The 22677-nt window shown below is 44.1% G+C and overlaps 1 protein-coding gene across 2 annotated transcripts in view; it reads right to left on the bottom strand.

The window, feature by feature from the left end:
• Positions 1–22631, bottom strand: part of znf281a (zinc finger protein 281a) — an 85151-nt gene extending 62520 nt beyond the window's left edge. For both annotated transcript variants that reach the window (XM_047328349.1, XM_047328348.1), the window contains exons 1-3: positions 22493–22631; positions 20418–20461; positions 18786–18889 (exon numbers count right to left, since the gene is read on the bottom strand). The gene's annotated coding sequence lies outside the window, so the exon portion shown is untranslated. The remainder of the gene's footprint in view (positions 1–18785; positions 18890–20417; positions 20462–22492) is intronic.
• Between the last annotated feature and the right edge of the window lie 46 nt (positions 22632–22677).

Raw genomic sequence — 22677 nt, 5'->3', positions numbered from 1 at the left:
ATGGAAAGATCTTTGAATTATTTATTGAGCGGTTTGTTTTCCCCCAAATGTCGATAAAAACAAACTGATGAACCAATAAAAGCGTATATATTATGTTACTGTATAAGTAGTGAATTGAAAAAACTCATCTGCATGCAGCAGTGAGAGCAAACGCTCATAACCGACTGCTACAACCAGTGACAAATCTGTGCCTGACACACACACACACACGCACGCACGCACGCACACACGCACGCACGCACGCACGCACGCACGCACGCACGCACGCACGCACGCACGCACGCACGCACGCGCCTGTGGGATCATCTCTGAGCTCACAGTCGAGGAGGAGAACACAAAACCCGTATAAGAAGCTCACCGGGGGGAAAAAAGCCAGAGGAGGAATTAACGTCATCGGAGCGACGGCGATCGGCAAAGTTCAGCTGCAGCCGGTCACGTTTAAAGTTCAACTTCCTCCTCGGAGCCACGAGATGTTTGCTCTTTGTTCCGTGCGCGACGAGCGAGGACCTTGGCAAACGGGGAAGAATGGACTTTTGTGCGGTGCATGCAAAGAGAAAAGGAACCTGAAGGAAGCATCGTCCCTTTACGTAATGTCTCAGTAACCTTGGATCACCCACTGTATTTACTAATAATAGAGCCATTCAAAACGGTAAATTGACTTTCGAGTCTCAATGACACTGAGTGACGTTCACACATTCACAAAGCACATCTATATATACACGGTACAATTTCTTCTATACTATAACATTCACACCTGATAGTCTGTCGCTCTGTCAGCCCGCTCTCTGATGCAGGGCAGTTTTTAACAATTTTTTGGTTGGTTGTATTTTTGTTATCTTTTTATTTATAGTTCTCTTATGGTTAGACTGTAAAGTATCAAGCCTCAGTCAATTTCTTTGTCATAAGGGTTTGATAATGACGTCTTTGATAACGACGTCTTTTTTAAATGTATATCGGACGATAAAAATCGGTATCGGAATCATTTTGATTCATATATGTCGGGCTCAAATTTCTAAATCCAGCCTCACATAATTGGCACCAATGCTTTGATGCACAACATGAGTTTTTAATGAAAATTTATCAGCAGGCCACTGCTATGACAATAGTTCCATTCCGTTATCTGGTAAATGCATGTGCCGCTACAATAACCAAACGCCCTTTGCGCAGTATGACGTTAGTGTTACATGAAGCGCTTCCATAAATGCAGCCATTCATCTCTTGACTGCTGTGGTCACACAGTCTGAGAGGAGAGCGGACGCTTCTGTTGCCTTGTGGGTGAAAGACAATTGTATCCGGCGGACGCGGTCTCAATAATCCGTTCTGCCCTCCCTGCTGGTTTAATTATTGCTGCAACCAGCAGGATTTTGTTTTGTGGTTGTGGCAGAAAAATTTACACTCAGCGGGGGTTTCAGACGGGATAAAGGCCCAGACAGAGAATCCTCCCCGAAAATCATTTGGATGAAGTGGATGTTTTACTGTGTATTGGACTTGTCGGATCACTTTGCACACGGCGACTCTCCACTTGAAGCACAGCGGGGGATGATAAGTGTTCTCTCTCTCTGATAACAACGCGACGTGTCAATCGGCGGACTAGTTTCTCTGCTGAAGCATCAGCCGGGCTTCGTACACGTGAAATCCTCAGCAGAGGAGAAGACTCCACCTGTCAACTTGTTCCAACACGATGGCATTTTCAGCCAAGTGGTTCTTAGAGTATAATACGTATGAGAAGATGTTCACAAAGTACAGTTTTTAAATACAGTGGGTAGGTGAAGGGTGCACTGAGGCTAAATGGTAATTGTGCATATATTAACATTGAGTAATTATGCCTTTTAGTGCCTGTCTAACACACACACACACACACACACACACACACACACACACACACACACACACACACACACACACACACACACACACACACACACACACACACACACACACACACACACACACACACACACACACACACACACACACACACACACACACACACACACACACACTTCATTCATTTGTCATCATCAGCTCTGAACATGATCAAATCAGTAAGTCTTCATGCATTTCACTCTCTGTCATCTTTAAAAAAAAAAAAGAAGTCCCACTCTCGTCTTTGTTTGCCTAAGATCGCCTTGTTGCTTTGCTTTCAACTTTCCATTTTAATGAGGAAACCGCAGCGTTAGTATTATTATTTATTGTTGCAGTCAACACAGTAAAATATATTTCCTGTGAAGCATCAGATCAGAGATATATATAAAAAATAAAAAAAACTTTAATAGAAGAATTTGATCTGAATCCTAAAAACAGATGGTGAACGGGTCACCGGGAAATCAAGCCCGTTCTCATTGGCTGCTGAGGGGACCGTGGCCACAACACACAGGACAGACGCCATTTCCTTCACAACAATCGAAGTCACATCGTTCATGTGCCTTCTTGAGGTCACTCAACTGCACAGACCGGTGAGAAACAGCTCATTAAACCACAGAGCTGGTAGAAGTTTTGAGGAGGCCGGTGGACCTGAGAACCGAAGGAGGCGACAGGAAGACACGCAGCAAACTGAGATGCGGTGACGACCCGACCCAACCGCGTCGGAGGGGGGTTCCGGTGTTGGACCCTCGTCTGACCCTCGTATCCTGACAACAGCCTGCACGGAGATTATCCCCGCGCAGCATGACGGGAGTGGAGAAGGTCAGCGGCCGTGATTAGTTTCTCACACTCCTTTGCCAAAGCAAATGGCACTAATGAGGCTGGACATATTAGCCTGCAACACAGAGGCATATACAGTCGACGTCTTGTTCCTAGAAAGTGGATGGTAACGGGCAAACGAAGGACACTGTACCAAGTTTCTCTTTTTTTCTGTGCACATTAGAAATCATCTCGTCACAAGACATTGCAATTTTAAGGCAAGCTCCTCTCTATCTTTGTCTCGTAGAGCTCTTCTCCGGTTGAGTCAGCCACTGCGGACATTAATACTTGACCGGGGTCCAAGGCAGCCTGCCGCGACACCCAGCTCCACCAGCTGGTCTGGGCGGCTTCACCAGAAGAGACGGCGACGATGGATGAGAAGCCCAGAGCGGGCGTCAGCTCACAGGCTCCTGCGGGCTCGCGGCGTCCTGAGAGCCCTCAGGTGGCGTCGGGCGGGACACCGCAGGCGCTCCGGTTTAAAAATATATCACAGAGGAGCTGAGGGAGAAGCGGACGTTGTTTGCAGAGAGAGGTGTTGTTTATTTGTGTCCAAGTCCCAGAGGGCCCTAAATGTGTTACGTCCCGTCTGAGACACCGCGAGACAAGAAAACTTGCTTCCGGCATTTTTTTTCTCGCCACAGAACCAAGCCAAGGTTTGTCTCTGGAGGCGTCCGGGCACCGTCACGCTGCGACGCCCTCCGACAGGAGCTTTTGTCCTGAGGCAGCAGCCAGACGAAACACTGCGGACGGTTTCCATTCTCATGCAAATAATTATTAAAAAGGGAAATATGAAGAATGCGGTTTATACATTACGTCACGATAAGATTTCCTTCGTCATCCGTCAGTGACGAGATAAAAGAGTTGCCATCCCAACCTCAGAGATAAGATACAAGCCGAGTATGTTGACGGCACAGTCGTGGCAGGGATTGATTACAATTGGGTCGGTAAAAGAATACGCTGCTTCAAATTGAAAGTTATTGACTGGAATCAGTGGAGGACGAAGTATTCAGATACAACAATGTGAAAAGTATTCACAAATCCAAATCTATTAAAAGTAAAGGCACACTTTATAGAGAGTGGTTCCTTTCAGAGAAGATAAGGTTATTTTATATTCGGTTTATATTGGTGATGCTAATATTGGTGATTAACAAAAAAAAATATATAAAAAAGAATTCTGCTCAAAATCCACTTACTAGCTTTTTCTAGACCATTTCTGGACGTAAAATATTATTTTTAATGCAGCTCGTTACAGAGGCAGTGGTTCCCCGTTGAAAGATGAAACTGTCGATGGGCAGAGAGTTTCAAAATTGGTCACCAACTATTTTGCTGATAATAATAATCTTAATAATTGAATTATTGTCTTTTTTCAAAGCAAAAATATATACAGATAATTTCTAGTTCCACAATCTTCACATGCACACACAATATGTATATGTATATATATGTATATCCTTTAGGATCTGTCCTCATCACTTGGACCCTCGGGAAAAATTCCTTCCTCGTGTCCCATGAGTCTCTGCATGGCTCCGCTTGAAAAAACAATCCCGCAGCCGGAGCGGAGAGAGAGAGGGCCCCTGGGACTCATCCTCCTCACTGGGACAGTTCCCTCGCAAGTGAACGACACGGGAGCCAACGTGAACATGAGCTGTTCTTTCATACAGCACTACAACCAAAACACCATCTGACTGACAGTTAAACGGCGCAGGTGCGGCGGCGAACACCACGGTTACACAAACACACAACTGACAACTATCCCGGTGAAACACGCGGTCAGAAGCAGTGAACATTCCTCTCCTTCCTCTCTGCTTCACTGGAGCCCCTGCACCTGAGTCTCGGCCCACTCGCTCATCCCTCCGATGGGAGAGGGAGGCAGGTCTGATCTACCTTTTCCTACCTCTCTGACACTGCCCATGTACAGACACGAGACGCGGTGGCCATGTCGCGCAGCAGGAAAGCCGCTTTCCCGCAGGCGTCCTCTCATCCACCCGACACCCCCGATGATCCGAGGCACAGCACATCAGACATTACTGTATGTGCTTAAACAATCCCCCTCCCCGCCCCCCCTGTCATGTCCTGACATGTAATACGACTGCAAGTCTGTATCTTCAGGTGTGTGTCACAATCATTCACTTCCCACCAACAAAAGGATTAAGTCGGAGGGGCCTAGCAGAGGATGTGAGGGTCGGCCCGAGGCCGGCTACACACACACACACACACACACACACACACACACACACACACACACACACACACACACACACACACACACACACACACACACACACACACACACACACACACACACACACACACACACACACACACACACACACACACACACACACACACACACACACACACACACACACACACACTTCTTCTTCTTCTTCTTCTTCCTGTTTATGTGGCATCTCACTCATTACTGTGGCGACGAGCATGAGTCACCGCAGCTCGAATCGCTGTGGGAACAAAATGCTACATTATGTATTTGTCTATTAAGTATGTGTGGCTGTGTTTCGTGAAGATAAATTGCAGTAATATGAAAAGAGGAAGGCTGCTGGTGCGCACTGATTTATTTTGATTTTTTTTTGGGGGGGGGGGGGGGGGGGGGGGGGCATTATGAAAAAATCATTTTGTGCACATCAATATGTGTATTTGCTTCTCTGGGGCAGCCTGACGCCTGGAGGGAATACATAACACAGGAACTTTTTCTTCATGGGTGAACTTTGCACCAGCAGAAACAGTTTGTAAGTGGACCACGAGTTAGAGGGTCACTGAAAAATGTAGAGGGGGCATGTGAGGATGTGACCTTCACCCGATCCCAACGCAGGTGAACACCTGTAGGGCTGCAACTGACGATTACTTCCACTATCCATAAATCTGGCGATTATTTTCTTGATGAATCAGGGGGTTTTTTTGTCCATAAAATGTCATACAATTGTGAAATTGTTTCCCCCCGACCCCCAACATGATGTTTTGTTTTGTCCACACACCAAAGATATTCAGTTTACTGTCGTAGAAACCAGAAAATATTCACATTCGAGAAGCTGAAATCAGAGATTTTGACTCTCTTTTTGCATAAAAAACTACTTGAACCGATTAATCGATTATCAAAATAGTTGTCGATTAATTTAATAGTCGATTACCAACCGATTAACTGTTGTAGCTCTATTCTCCAGCAGCAGCATCAAAAACACCAGAAGAGACTTAATGTTGTTTTTTTGTCCCTTCTTCTTGTCCTGTCTGTCACCTGTCTGAATAGGATACATACATTTTCTTGCAAAGCCTCCATCATTCTTTGAATGACGCTAGTTTTCTTCATTTTCAAATAACCCTCATCATTCAGAATAAGAAAATGGACACACGTGCCTCGTTTGAATGTGATGGAGGAAACGCTGCAGCCTGACGTTTTTCCTCGTCTGTCTTCCCGTCACAAACTGTTGCCGTCGTGAACCCCCCCAGAAACTTCCTCACGTCTGCAGAGATTAGAAAGAATTCGACTACATTTCATATCCACAAAAAAGACGGTTTACCCTTAAAACAAGTGAGCAGCCGCCACATTTCCATATCAGCAGCACACAGATTCACCGAATGCACACACACCATATGGCTACACCTAACTCATTCAGTGCATTGAATAAAAGAAGGGAGCTCACAGTAATAGGCGTGGATCCTATACAGTAAATAATTCTCAGCTTCCGCTCGGCTCCGAACCGACAAGGTCAGATTTAATCCAACATCATCGGCTTTCCCAGGGAGCATGAATAAATGAATTCTTATTTGGAAAAAGCCCCGGACGAGGCCCCAGATGTGGAAAACTGACAAGGACGTGGGCTAGAAAACAAAAAAAGAAAACAGCAACGACAGCAACATCCGAGATCACATGGTGTAAGTCAACAGAATGACAGGACCCACAGTTTGCCTGGTCTGGAATATCACATTCGAGACCTGTTTAAAGTAGTTTGACATCCTTCTTTTCAGAGAGATGAAGAGATAATGACTGAGGACTAACTTTATATCAAACGTTAAGTTCAGTAAGTGTCTAGTTTTCTAATTTCATATATGAGGATGTCCCAGTCTCTTTCCCAGAAGCTTTACAGCCAAAGAACATAAGGTAGATATGCAGCTGGAAATTGTATTTATGTAACTCCAATAGATCGACACTGCATCTGAGAGACCTTTCAATCCTTGATATATATATATTTTTTATTAAGCTCAAGAAGAACTCAAATTTTCACTGAATGTCATTATTCTCCCCTTTTTCTTCTTCTCAATAACAAGCCTGATATGTGCAATTTCATCCAAACTTGAATAAAGGGGGGGAGGCTTTTATTTCAAATTATGGTAATAAGCTCGAAATGTTTCTCAATAACAAGATTTGACATGAAGTTTAATAAAAGCTCTATGAGTTGCTCCTTCGAGTCGCGAGTCTCCTAAACTCACTCATTACCAAATTCACCCAGTGACCAGCGGAGCGCCCCCCAGCAGCACACATGGGTGTATTATAATAATTATTATAATAATTCCATTTTTAATTAAAGCACATTTTACTGATTTTGCAGCAGGATTTTTTTTTCTTTATTACAATGTTTGACTCCTCCGTGTCGGGGTCGGGTTGTTAGGCGATGATGCGAGAGAGGTGGTTCTTTTTAGTTGTGTAGGAAACTGTGAGCACTCTGGGGGATGATGGGGAGGAGGGAGTCTTTTAATTATCACGGCCGAGCGCGCAGCACAAACAACAGTACTGCACCGTCGCCGTCAAGGATACAAAACACTCCATCTTCTTACACGGAACATCTTTGTTCCCTCTCTGAGCGCATGTGTGTGTATATATATATATATATATATATATATATATATATATATATACATATATACATACATATAGCGCTCTTTCTCTCACATTTATACACCGCAGTAAGAGCCGTCAGATGAAATTTAGGGTTAAGTGTCTGGGATCGAACCACCGACCTACCGGTAAGTGGCTGACCTCTGTAGCTCCTGAGCCACAGCCGCCAACCTTTTTTTTTGTTGAGATTGTCAGATAGTTTCTTAATGGTTCAAATTGTCGATTAATCAACTAGTCAATTAGCAGACAATTAATCTGAAAACGTCTTGATTACAGACAAATCTTTTAAGTGATGCTTGTCGCTTTTTCTTTTGCTTTCTATATTTATTTGGGTTGAATATATTTGGGGTTTTGGGAGAAAACAAAACCTTTGGCAGCATCACACTGGGTTCGATCGATTATTCCAACAACACGGTGAAACTAATCAATCGCAGCCCTCAGAAGTCTGTCTCTGGTTTTCATTCGATCTTTAGCTGCAACTGCACCGGTTCTAACTCATTATGATTATATTTAATGAGGAGTTTCACGTCACATATAGATGACACTGCCACACGTCCAGATCCTCGTGTAGTGTCCCTGCGTCACCTGTCTGCACAACACAGGCCGGGCTCTTCGCCACCGCCGCCACCGCCGCCGCCGCCAGCCTGATTAGAAATTCAATGCACGGCGGCGCCATTACAGTTCAGGAACACTTCAATCTCACGGGTATGCAAGAAAGCCCCGGCCACACTGGCCCCTCTTACGTTCAACACTCTCCTCCCTCCCTCCCTCCCTCCCTCCGTCCCGCTCTCTCTCTTTTTTTTTTTTAATCTTTCAAAAAAGATTATTTTTGGAATGATCTTTTATAGTGACAAGTGTTTGCCTCCGCAATTAATGTGACACCACAGGCGGGTAATTCTGGCAATTTAGGCGTGGTGGCCCAGGGAGCCCTGCAGCATGGTAATGAAGCCACGGCTTCAACACCGGTCACACATCAGAGCGGAGACGGGCGAAGGGCACGAAGCGCCACATCGTCCCGAGACGCCGTATATACCGGAGCCTCTGGTGGCATCTTCAGTCGATGGTTTTAAACGGTTTCGCTGTGGGAACAGGTGTTAGATTGAACTGGGGAAGTGTCGTGTCGCTGCTGTGAAAAGTCTCTGTGAGGTGTTTAATGTATATATCTATCATATGAGGGAGAAGGAGTACTATTGGTCATGAGGATATATTAACACAACGGAAACAATGTCTGTATTCTACTTTTCTTCATTTGAATATTAGCTTTTTTATGTCCCTATTCTCTTTAATATACTTCTATTCCTGTTTTTACTTCCTCTCATGCCCCTCACCTTTTAATTGAATGTATTATTTGTCGATGTTCTTATATCATTTGTTTTGCATTGTACTGTATAAATAAAGTTGCCTTGCCTATGTGTTCACATCCCAAGACCGGTACTGAAATACACATGCCCTCCGAGTTACTTTCATCATGTTTCACTCTCCCACACTCATAATATTCGGGATGATGATGATGGTCAATAGTTACATAAGCCTCTCTGACGCTCCATCAGTTCACCTCAGCGACTGTACTCCGTAGAGAGAGATGAATTTACTCGTGCTCACACCACGAGAGTAGCAATAGAGTCACTTTTCCGTCTGTAGAGAGAAAAGAAGAGGAAGACGAGAATGAGGAGGTCTACGAGCCTAAGTTTCAATTTTCCGACTCTCTTCTCTATCTTTGATCAGCTCGCCCCCCCACCCTCCCTCCCTCCCTCCCACGCCCCTCGGTCACGCTTCAGTTCAGGCGTCGCTGCTCACGTCTCCAGAACAGATGTGATTTATCAGGGCACTTCTCTCCGGCAGCCCACCCAACCGCTGTCCCAACACGTTGGTGCATCACTCTGGGGTTTGCTAGTCACCACCTCCTCGCCCAATCTCAGATCGCACGAAAACGACGGCCAGTAGGGGTCGACCGATTATCGGCCTGGCGAAAAGATCATTCCATTTTAAAATGTGCTTCTTTGGCTCTGATGCAGCCGCAGTCTTTAGCAATGTCCCGTCCATGTTTGTTTTATTCAACTTCATAATAACGCTAAAAACATATGCTTTAAGGCATTTCAACAAAGTTCTGTATGAAAATGTTTGTGTTATTCTAAATTTTTGACACTTTAAATATCGATTTCAAGTATCGGTTATCGGTCTCCAAGATTAGTAATAATCTGCATCGGTATCGCCTCGGAAAAAGCCATAACTAGAGCTGCAACAGTTAATCGATTAGTAATCAACTTCTAAATTAATCTCCAACTATTTTGATAATTGATTAATCGATACAAGTAGTTTTTTATGAAATAAAAAGTCAAATTCCTCTGATTTCAGCTTCTTAAATGTAAATATTTTTTATGGTTTCTTTGCTCCTCTACGACACTAAACTAAATATCTTTGGTGTGGTGACAAAACAAATCATCTTGGGGGTTTGGGGAAACACAATCGACATTTTAGGCCATTTTATGGACAAAACAACGAATCGATTAATCGAGAAAATAACCGACAGATTAACCAATAATGAAAATAATCGTTAGTTGCAGCCATAACGGTTGACCCCTATACGGTACAGCGATGAATAAAGTTCATAAAAATGTTTTGCAGCAACGTGTTGCGAGAAAGTAAATTCAAATCGTCAAAACATATTAAATATCAATTCTAAACTAGAGGGAATCATCAGAATCCGCAGCTCTTCTCGGGCTTCATGGAGCTTCAGCTGTTTGGCTGTCAGGCTCACCACATTCACCACCACACTTTCTCTCTCTCGGTGCCATTTTTAGAAATAAAAGCTCTGAAAAACCCACTGGACACTTACCGCTCCGCACAGAAAACCAGCTGACGGACACAGTCAGTGGGTGAACTGGCACATAAGAGCTGATGCTTCCCTCAGGACTGAGCAGAGACCACACAGTGAGAGTATATTCATCGGGCCGACGCAAACTCCATATATGATAATGACGCTCTGCGGATGTGTAAATAAGTGAACAAGTTTGTCCCACAGGGGAAATTAAGTAAAGAATCTCTGTAGCTCAAACTGTTTTTTAATATCTGTATTCAAAAAGGTATCAGTTCTTATTTTTCACTTTCATATCGTTTCATTATCTGTCAGACGGTGATCAGTTCAGATATGACAGGAGACAGCTTTGACTATTAAAAAAAAAAGGAAATGCCTCAGGCCCGGCGAATGCCTGGTGGTGGATCTAATTAGCGTGACAGGAAAATGAATTGGTGCTCACAGGAACATAAAGTAAATTACAGTCAAGACCGGAGTCGTTCGTCGTCGGATGATCTCATTATTCCGATCTAGTCCCGTGTGTGGGACGTCGCGGCCTCGGATCACGCCCCCCCCCCCTCCACAAACAACTAATCAGTGTTTTATACAATGTACACACCACACAAATGTAATCCCCCCCGGAGGACGCCTGCCTGCCTCCTGCCTCGCCTCCCAAGACTCAGATTTGCACGTTCCTATTTGCAGAAGAAGAGATTTCATTACCGTCCTATACGTTCTCGCACAAGTTCGAACTGAGCCCAGAGGTGTCGTTCTATTCAACCGAGGCACGGGGATGAAAAAACTGTATCGTGGTGATGTTTTGCCACGGGCGACCATATAACGGGCGACCATATAACGTACACGTGTGCTACAATATAGAAGAAAAAAAATAATCCCACATCTCCTGTGTTGTAATGATACATTAGAAATGATGATCAGTGGAACACACACACACACACACACACACACACACACACACACACACACACACACACACACACACACACACACACACACACACACACACACAGAGAGAGAAAGAACAAAGCGTGGGCTCTGTGGAGCGCCCAAGTGGAGCGGTGTGTCTGAACTCTCCCCCACTCTGACGTGGGAGTGGGGGAGCGAGGAGCAGAGGGTGAGTCTCATTTCCCTCGCTTCAAACAGCCGACAGCTCTGTAGTGTTTTATTTCTTTTTGTGTGTGTGTGTGTGTGTGTGTGTGTGTGTGTGTGTGTGTGTGTGTGTGTGTGTGTGTGTGTGTGTGTGTGTGTGTGTGTGTGTGTGTGTGTGTGTGTGTGTGTGTGTGTGTGTGTGTGTGTGTGTGTGTGTGTGTGTGTGTCTCTCTCCTCCTGGCAGCCGAGGCTTTCCCCTCTGCTCTGCTGGTGAATACAACCTGACCCAGAATCCACAGCGAGCGCAGACTGCCGGGGGTGAATCGCCTTCTGTTCGGTCTCTGCCTTCGTGTGGAAAGTGAGAGAGCTGGGGGCGTTTGCACGGTGCCGGTAGCCGAGGGGTGTGCGAGGGCTTCAAATGTCATACTCGGCTATAATTGTAATTACAGCGGCAGGATGATGAGGTTGACTGAAAAGTCTTCCCTGTCCATTCTCCTGGTCATTCGTGTCTCTCTTCCTCTCTCTCCCTCCCCCTCCTCCATCCCGCCGACCCCGTTGCGCTCCATTAAGCTCCAACTTAACCTGCCACCAATCAGCACTAATTGAAGAACACAGCCATAATTAACGACGAGCCTAAAGTGGCACATCTTTAACAGCCCCCGCTTATCAAGTCAGGGGCATTTTCCACAGCATGTGGATGTTCATCAGGTGATTAACTCTTTATCTGCCGCGAGACCTCAGTGACACACACACACACACACACACACACACACACACACACACACACACACACACACACACACACACACACACACACACACACACACACACACACACACACACACACACACACACACACACACACACACACACACACACACACACACACACACACACACACACACACACACACACTCGATTTGGGTAAATCCCCTGTAGCAGCTCCATGATGTATGGTCACGGCTATGAGCTGCATAGTCATAATGGACACTGAGAATCATTACCCCCACGCACTTCACATAAGACGACACAGATTTGACCTCCTCCTAAGAAAGAACAAATTGAACCATGGAGACATACAACGAAATTTGGAGAGCTCATTATTTATATTTTTTATTTCGCATTCAGGGCTTAAAATGTAATGAATAAATAGGAATTGCACATTAAAGGGGGAGAGGGGGGGGGGTGATAAGATGAGGTAGCAAAGTGCATTTCACATTTTAAGGATATTTAATGTTTGTGGGGTTTGGTTATTTACAGGAATTTAGAGTTCTGATGGCCCAGGGGAAGAAACTGCTTTTGAAGGTATTACCTGAGCAAGTCATTTTTACAAAACAATATAAAATATGAACGTGTTTGATAATTTGCAGAAAGAAAGTTTCTTTGCAACTATACACTGGGCATGGCTCAACTGAGGTTGGAGTGACAGTTGAACCTGGACAGTCTAGGATAACTTATCCATTGTTATTTACGGGACATGACATGTCACCAGTGGGTGAAGATCAAGCAGACATTGTTTTTTTATTTCTTGTGGAGAACAGCAGGAGTTAGTTAGGGAACAAATTCTGCATTTGCTCATTTACAAAAAAAAAAATGAGTGTGACAAAAGTATAAAAGTGCTGCGGCAGCATATTGTCGTTTCTTGGTGCAGCATAAAAACGTAGGACATAAGAATATGGTCTGTCACGGTGTACGGTTGGAAGCACCATCAAGATCACTGATGATCTTCATCATTTAAAACTCATCCAAGTAAAATATAAACAGTGATATTTGGGGTCATGATATATTATTAATGACATCCCATAAAAATCCTGCTGCGGCTGATTTATGACTCTGGGAGATAATTGAACGACCGCAGCCTCTGAATCAAGTGCGTGTTATTTTACATCTGTGAGGATGAAGGATTTGTGGCAGAACGAGAGCTCCTTCCCTTTCACAGCGCGCCACAAATAAGCACATTAGCAATCAATAACAACCACAAACGGACATGTAGGTGCATAAGAATGTGCGGGGAGGAAAAAAAATGTTTTGCTTCTTTTCTGTGTGTGTGTGTGTGTGAACGACGACGTGTGTTTGTGGCTGTGTGACTCATTGGGCCCTCGGTGGCCCTGTCAGACCTCCTTTCTTACCACTGACTGAATGTTCCTTGTTCTGTAAACACAGACAAATGTGCCCTACAGGAGTGCCCGCCAGGCGGCAGCCCAGCCCCCAGCCCCCCCATATGCCTCAAACTAATGAATTTTTAAAGACAGCATCAATCAAACCACAGGCCAGATCAATAGGCCAACAGAGTGGATTTCACACACACACACACACACACACACACACACACACACACACACACACACACACACACACACACACACACACACACACACACACACACACACACACACACACACACACACACACACACACACACACACACACACACACACACACACACACACACACACACACACACACACACACACACACACACACACACACACCTTCCACCCGGGGATCTTGTAAAGCAGCCGGCTACAACCAAGCTTCACGTTGGGTTTTAAAAAAAACAAACAGTGCGGTTGAGCGAGAATAGAGCGATGTCATGAAGTTCAGGTCCGTCCAGTGGTAGAACAATCTGATGAAAGTGATCAGGGAGTGAGTGTTTCTGATGAGGCACCGGCCCTTGACACGCCGACCAGACACGGTTGATTAGTGCGTCTGACGGCCTGTTAATCAGCGCGTTGCCGCAGAAGTCGCTGATTTCAATCTCTTTACAAATCACTGAGGTCATAGTGTCCTCATCAGAAACCTAGTTGAGTGTAAACGCCCGCCGGTGTCAGGCTTTTTTAATTTAATCTGGTTTTTAGACATTGACCTGTCTGTGTGTGTCCTCTCTATGCCTGCCGGTGTGTGTGTGTGTGTGCGTGTGCGTGTTTCTGGCTCCGCGTGGCTTCCGGTTACCCGCATCCACCACCAACTCCTCTGCACACCTGCACTGAAATAGTCATCATCCAATCAAGTCTCTGCCGTGTGTTACGCTGCCTTCACGTGGCATCGGAATTATGGTAAATGCTACGACTTGCCGACTTGGAAATTGCACGTGAGGGCCCCCCTCCGGTCCTAATTACGTGACTAAGATTATTTTGACACCAGTTGGGGCGAACCATAACCTTCCAACATGGCGGAGAAGAGGACAGATTCAGTGATGGACTGTACGTAGCGCTGTGTTTTTAACAGTGCAACAAGTCTTGGCTGTTCATCATTTTAATCTGTAATCTATGGCCACTTCACTTGATATAGACCAATGCCTTTCATCGTTCTATCCAGAGTTATCACATCAGCCTTTTTCGACATTTTTTCTATTCGTTCCGACGACAAAGCACTCGAACGTGACATTGTCGTAATTCCAACTTCACAAGTGGGAATTAGGATCTTCCGACTAGCACGTGAAGGCAGCATAAAGACCTGCTCGTCCACCACGTCTCTGCCAGACCGTCGTACAACCGTTCGTGGGAGAAACTATTCAGAACTGTTCTAACTTTCGCTTCTTCGATCTTTGTTACCCGATTGTAACCTTGTCGTTTTTCTTCTCTATGATCCAACCACTCAGCCAGCTCTCTTCCGCCACCACTCAAATCCCCAGGACGCTCTGGAACTCCCGGTGCCGCAGAACGGATCTCAGCAACTGAGTATAACAAGTCTGATAGTAGCATCTCTTGTTGTTGCTAATCATGTATCTTTACTTTTTATCTATCTAGGAGGAGACAGTAGGGGAGAGGGGGAGCTGTAAGGGGGACAGTAAGGAGACTTTTCTTCTTTAGAATGATATTTTCTGACGTGACAGATGGTTCCACTGTGACTTCAGCCAAACAAACATTTACGGAGAACAGGAGATCAGCAATCTGATTTCCATTGAGGACATTTTTATGGCACATTAAGTTGGCAAAAAAACAGGAATCTTGGTGCATATAAAACAAAAAAACAAAAAAATGTCAACTTGTTTCATGAATTTATGACTTATGATATCCTCAAATGTCAGGGGGCTCTAAATACCTTACCTGCATAGATATTGAACATGGAGTAATGTTGTTAAGTGAAATGCCACACTAGGCTATCCTTGATATTTTAAGAGTTTAAGTTCAGCTCCTTTTGCATTTTCTACTTGGTTTTATGTCTTCTTAGTCCTTGACCTTTCACAAAAGCTTTAGGAAAATGGGCGGATTGTTTTTACTCTCCTTCCTGCTCTGGAGAAATATCTGTATGACTGAAACTCAAAGCTCAGGTTATCTCTGCTTGTTGTGTTATTGGCAACACACTCAACACTTGGGTATGAATAGTTTCAGGATCTATCAATTTACCTGCGACGCAGATAAAAGCATTTTCTTTCTCATCTCTCCTCACGCTGCCTTTGGCTGTGGGAAGAAAAATTCATAAAGATTTGCAGCCGGAAATCCACGGACGGAGGAAGCAATTTCTCAGCTCGTCGGTGCAGCGATAAGAAATCAAGAGGGGGAATAATCCCTTAAAAATCAAATTTGATTAAATTAAATCAAACGTAGAAATGAATTTTTGCACAATAGATGCAACACGATCTGGAATGATAAGTGGACAGAGAAGTGTAGTTAGACTCTAAGAAGAAATGCCTCTCAGGCAAACGACACCGTCGAACAGAAGAAAACAATCCTCTGTCGGAGCCGAAACATGCAAAATGTGCCGTGGACTAGTCAAAACAGCAGGAGGATGTCAGATGTTTGTTATCATAAACAAAAAGCCAAGCATGCTCATGTGCAGTGAGAAGGAACGGAGCACGTGGACGGGCTCAAAACAGCCAGAGTATGAGGTCATGTTCAGGGTGAGTTCACTCCATAATTCCTCTGCCTTTAATAAAAACAGATGTAGGATAATGCACAACTGTAACTATAGCTGTGGCCACTTTCTCAAATCACAATGATAACGTTAAAGAGGAAGCTCCAGTTCAAGTCCGACTGACCAGGAAGTGATGTGATGTGTGTAGCTGAACGAATGTGAAGTGAATTTTCTGCTGGTTGTGTCGCGTCACTGCAGACAAACTGACGGTCAAAGAAGGAGTTCACGAACACGTGACCGGTTTAAATCTATTTATTCCCCTGGTAAAAGCCGCATTATGACCGGCGCCATCTTGGGCTTTTCGTCAGAATTCCACATAAAAGCTTCTGAATAGAAAACAGTTTCTGAGCATGTTCAACATGACGACAGCTATTAGGCGACAATAAATTGGCTTGTTCAGGTTATAAAGCTTCAGGGAAACGTGATAATAATTAAAGACGCACTGTAAATGTGGTTATGCTTCATAAAATGTGTAACGATCTTTACAGCCTCGTGGGAAATCAAGAAAACTAAACGATTAAGTACAACTTCACCACACTTGTGAAAAGCAAATAGAACTGTTTCAGTTTCCATTTTTAGCGGTGCACACTTTGTGGCATCACTTAATTTTAATATATTTCGCATTTCTAAACCCCCATAGAGTAATCCTGCGTTCGGGATTACACCGTAATCCGAAAATTCGCTTTGTGTTTGGTGTGAATGCAGCGTTACAGTTTGGGTCCGCGTTTCTTGGGAGAGTGCAAAGGACGAATCAACCATTACAGTGGAATCTCTACTGCCACTAAAACACAATCAAATATGAATCATTCTGTTCGGTGAACAGATCAATGGAGAGCGACGGCATCTCTTAACGTACACATAGTTCACAAAATACTCGCGCACGTGCTCGAACGCCGCACGTCATCCTGTAATCTGCAGCACAAGCAAACAAAAAGAAAAACTGCTGTTTTTCTCTGTTTTCCTGCCAAGAGAGGGATTTGAGCGGCGCTGAAGAGACTAGGACAAGGCAAATAAAGAGGCAGAGCTGTTTGGCTAAACGCCTTCTGGGTTTCTTTTGATTCTCGAGGACATTTCCGCGTCCTATACTCGCCTGCGTCCCCCCCCCCAACCCTTTATCTGAGCCCACCCCACCCAGCCCCATTGTATCGCTCTCAGTCACAGAGAGCTTCCCGCAATTGCAGCTCAGCTGCTTATAAAATAGGAAGCCATGTAAGCCCTCGGAGCTGCGGGGATTGTAGATCCCCGGGGGTAAAGCTGTGAACATTCAGAAGAACTCTCTAGTTCAGCTTTTATAACTTTTTTTTTTTTTGTTAGATGGCGCGTTTTGAAAGTCTAAGTCGCCCTTGGTAAAGTTGGAGGGCACAGAAGTACAGACCTTATAAAACAGGGTCTTTCAAAGAGAACTATATTGTATTTGAAAGTGGAAACTGATGCGTGAACAGAAGTGAATTCAACGGCTGATCAATTCAGACACGTCCAATTATGGAAAAATGTCACAGTTTACGTCAAGGAGCTGAAATGTTCTCAAAGATTTTAGCGCACGAAAGATCCCAGCTCACAATGAGCAGGCTGAAGCTGCTCATGCTCTTTTTCTATCACGATCATTAGAAAGAGAGTACAGGTAGTGAACAAAGACTTTCTAAGGTATCTTCCGTATCCACGTAAAGATTGATAATGCATCATCTTGTCAAAGGATATCTGATACTGCATTTAATCTCTGCTTTCCTCATCAGAGTCCTTAACTGAACTCCCTTCTTTGCCCCGGCTCCTCTCATTGTTAGTCAAAATCTGTCTCAGGTACAGCACACGGTAGACCCAGAGAAAATGTATTGAATTAGGCAGAATCGCTGCCTCTCATTGATTTTTCTATCAAAAAGCTGCAAATCGCCTGTGAACACGATACAGGATCTTAGGTCTCCTGTTAGCCCCTCGGCTACTATTCCAAAAAACGGTTTAACTGGGGACAGTCACCAAAAAAAACGTTGGCAGGGAGGTTCATTTCAGGAGTTGGGTCCCTTTGTACGGCAAATGGTTACAAAAGCCAAATCAAACTTTGCTCGAGATGAAGGTAACGACATCGCGTCAGTCCCGTGTTCTCGGCTGGTTTTCAAGTGGGCAAAGAAAAGAAAAAAACGAAGTTACATAAAGAATAAGTCCCTCACTCAGTTCAGTGCAAACAAGCGGATGTGAAAACCCACTGATGCGGTCCTGTGCCACTTGAGGCCGACCGCAACACGCCGCTCATCTCGCACTGCACACTTGAATCGGTAGGTTAATGGATCATTTAAGATATCGATGGAACACAACACGAGCATCTGTGACGGCGGCGGCGGCGGGGCCGATGTTTCCCACCACACGCGTTCGCTCAAACTCGATGACAAAAGTCGACGCGCGACAAACGTCAGTGTTGAACAGAGAACAAGGGGATGCTCGGTTTCCACAGTGCACAAATCTGTCTCACACTACAAGGCACAGACAAAGTATGAGTATGACCTTATCTTTTTCCTGGACCACGTCTTTGTGTCTGGGTTGTCTCTGCTTCAAGGGCATTTCTGATAGGGATGGTGGTGCAGTGGTTTGCCTCCAGTTTCAAGGTGCTGAGAAAAAAAAACAGAGAAAATAAAAACATCCTTATTTTGTTGGCAATCTGGGAAGCTTTTGCCAACCCCACAGAAAACAAAAATCAACACCACAAAAGATGGCCTCAGAGAATGCAAAAAAAAGTCTGGCCTTCGACAACGACTCTCCCCGCAGACTAGTCGGTGATTTTTTTTTCTACCACTATATTGTTGGATGACTTTGCAAGAACTTCTCTTTTCAAGCAGACGTATTCTCATTTTCCCCTTGTGTCGACTCGGGCAGGAAAAGATGAGGGAGAGAAGAAAAGTGAAAGAGCGGGAAGAAAAAAAAAAAGTCGATTACATCTGAAGGCTGAAAATGCTGCTTTGATATATAGCTTTTTATGACGGCATCGAATTCAATCAGAAAACCCCAAGTCATCAAAATAATATGAAATGACGCCGCAAGAAAATGACTAAAGTTGAATGATTTTCCGCTTAAATAACCACACGCTGAGGGGAAATATAAATATATATGTGTGTGTGTGTGTGTGTGTGTGTGTGTGTGTCCGACCGCTCTGTCAGCAACAGGCATCAAACACAAAGAACACTGTCAGGCACTGACAGAAGAAGAATGTCTCCCACTGTTTCTGATTAAGGCACGAACCAACAATAGATAAATCATCAGGGTGCTGCTCCAGATCAGCAGCTTCTCAAAAAAAAAAAAAGGGGGCCACCCACAGACGTGTTAAAAAAACGAGTCCCCCCCCCCCCGCCCCCCTCTCTCTCCTCATTCGTTCCCATGTACACGTTCACCTAATGCCCCTTCCCTCCCTCCGCCTGCGGAGCTGCACAGGGCGCACAGATGTGGCGAAAGGTCACGGGGTCTGTAAACAAAAATCCACTTCCTCCACATCGATCAGTCGACAGGCAGAACAGTCTGGAGCACCGCTGGACGAGCCGACTGTTCCCCGTTTCTGCTGAGCGCTTAAGGACCAAAACCAGGGAGGTGGACGTGGACTGACTTGGTCTTCTCCCATTCCTCGCTGTGACAACAAGGCACGGCAGAGTTTGGACAATGAGAGATTAAAGTGGAAACCAACGCGTCACATCCGGGACTCGGCAGCTGCCTGGCAGATGGGAGATTTGTGTTATGATTCAATCCATCGGCTCCGATGATGGAAGGTGTAGGCGAACCTGCCAAAAACACTGATGACAAGAGTGATGGCTGCTGCTGCTTCACTACACATCCTCGTGATGGAGCAGCATCAAGGACACGAAACAAAAACATTGTTTCTTAGACAGGGCGGGAAAAAACCTGCTTCTTCCTCATTTACAAAAATAAATGTTTCAGGGAAACACTGAAACTTACACATCACTGCCGCTCAGTGGAAAGACTTTGTAGTGAAGTTAGAAGAAATTATCTTTTTTGGGGGGGTTAACTCACAGTAATCGGGCTGAAAAATGTTGAAATGTTAACCGGCTTTTGTAGGCTTATTAATATCGGATTCTGGATTCAGTTGAAAAGGTACAGAAGTATATCTCTGCTACAGCAAAGCGTGGATACCTCAGTCAGCTCCCAGCAACCTCATCTCTCCATCCATGAAAGCACTGAAAAAGGCAAAGAAAACAATTAATTTATCATCAGGCTGACATGACAGAAAATTAAAAATCCACCAGGCTATATATGCCAGTCAAATTACATTCACTTATTTTTTCATATTCATGCCTCCCTGGTGTCTGAGAAGTGATTTCTAACATGTCAAATTGTTGACACACTGAAGAGGAAATGGCTAGAACATACTGTACTGTGGTCTCAGACTTTAGAGCCCCACTGTATTTCGTAAGAAATACAATTTAAAAAATAAAATCTTTTAAGAAAGTTTGAACGTTTGAGCAATTTCATGACGACTGAACAAACTCCATCTGCGCTTGAGGATCATATGATTAGGATTAAGACCTTGAGTCGATTCCAGCTTCTGTTTCCAAACTTTAAAACTCAATTTTCACAACTGGTATAATATGAGTTTGAGCTCTGAAAAATAGACGTATTTAATCACAGCATTTCCATGTAGCAAAAAAACTAAACAAAACATTAAAGCAGACAGTTTGGCTCAGGTGTCAAAGGAAGGTAGGTAGGCAGACTCAGCAGACATGTTGACTCTTCAAGGTGAATGTTTATCTACAGTCCTCTCCATTACACGTGTAACTTTGTCAAAATCAAAGAAAATAAATCTGAAAAGGAACTCATGAAAACTCAAACTGAAGGCACATGCTTCTGAATATATAGGGTGTTCAATTAACACCTACACCCCTTCAGCCCGTACCAGTATTTACTGAGGGATGAAACACACAGTGACCGTAACACCAGGAAATATAAATCATCATCCAGCTCCTTTCCCAAGCTCATTGCATTTCTAAACAACCATCTGAAAAGGTACGCATCTCAACAGATTCTACTAACAAACAATAACCTATCAAACTTAGCATTTCCACTAAAAAGAAACCCCCCGCCAGTTGGTTTAACCCACGATGTCACCAGCACCGTAAAAATCAGGAAATTCTGGGGGGCGGGGCCTCTTTCAAACGATAGACCTGCATGATGGCTCTGAACAAAGGAACAAACAATTGTAAGTATGGGAAGAAAAAAAAAAATTACAATTTACAAACCTGCAACTTAATAAAGATGAACTGAACGTGACTTATGGTCGAGTGTGTTTTGCTCTAACTTACATGACGCTTTGATGTGAACTGTAACATAATGCTGACACAAACAAACCCGGGATAGTGGGGTGAAGCAACGTTACCTTAGCATATGCTAAATTATAGCAAAATGGAACACGTGTAGAAAAGTAATACGATGATGTGCAAGATGACCACTTTGTCAAACACACACACACGATGTTAATTACATTAATTGACCATACGATCACCAGAGGGCTGTACAGAGACGGCCAAAGTAGAATTGGTGCGATTGAAATGAAAACAAATCCACACAAATAAGTAAATAGTAACTGCGGAAATGTCATAGTAACAAATCGGCGAAGGGAATACATCTCTTCTTCGTCCCTATAGTCGTTGTGTGTCCTTGTTTTAGTTTCATGCGTCTGAGTGGCAGTTTTGTGTCTCTTTAATTATAGTTTTGTGTCTTTTGTGGTCATTATTGTCCCTTTTTTCATTGTATGTCTGTTTTTTTATGTTCTCCGACAAAGTGTTGTGTCTCATGGTCACTTAGTTTTTTGACATTGTGAATGTCTTGCAGCCCTTTGTGGTCTTTTTCATGGGTTTTCATTTCTTTCCCTCAAGTCGTTTTGTGTGGGGTTTTTTGTTCCTCTTCGTGTTCTGTTTTGACGTTTTTCTTTTCATCGAGTAACTTTCAGCACAAGAAATATCAGAATCACATTCCCTTCAGAAGTCACAGCAAACTAAAAAAACTGTCTAATATTTGAATATGAATGGAGACATAAAATAAAATAAAGTTATAAAGTATCTCACAACTGTACTTAAGTGTAACACTTGTACTTTGTTCCTTTTCACTGCTGTCCTTTAGCAGGAATATATATCTAGATATAGATATATCTATATATATCATAGAAACTTAACTAAAGTTAGCATTGAAGATTGAGAGGATTGTTCGTTTACCTTGTGTCGCATGTGTGACGACAGCAGCGTCGCACAATCGATTAGTGCGTCGCGCTGTCGCTTGTCGAGCTTTTCTCAAGTGGCAGTGGGAGCGCGCTTTACAATCTCACACACGCGCACACACACACACACAGACTCTCTCACTCACACACACACACACACACACACAGAGACTCACGCGCGCA

Source organism: Scophthalmus maximus, chromosome 17 (genome assembly GCF_022379125.1).
Source record: "Scophthalmus maximus strain ysfricsl-2021 chromosome 17, ASM2237912v1, whole genome shotgun sequence".
NCBI classification, from domain to species: domain Eukaryota; kingdom Metazoa; phylum Chordata; class Actinopteri; order Pleuronectiformes; family Scophthalmidae; genus Scophthalmus; species Scophthalmus maximus.
This window is presented reverse-complemented; position numbering and strand designations above follow the sequence as displayed.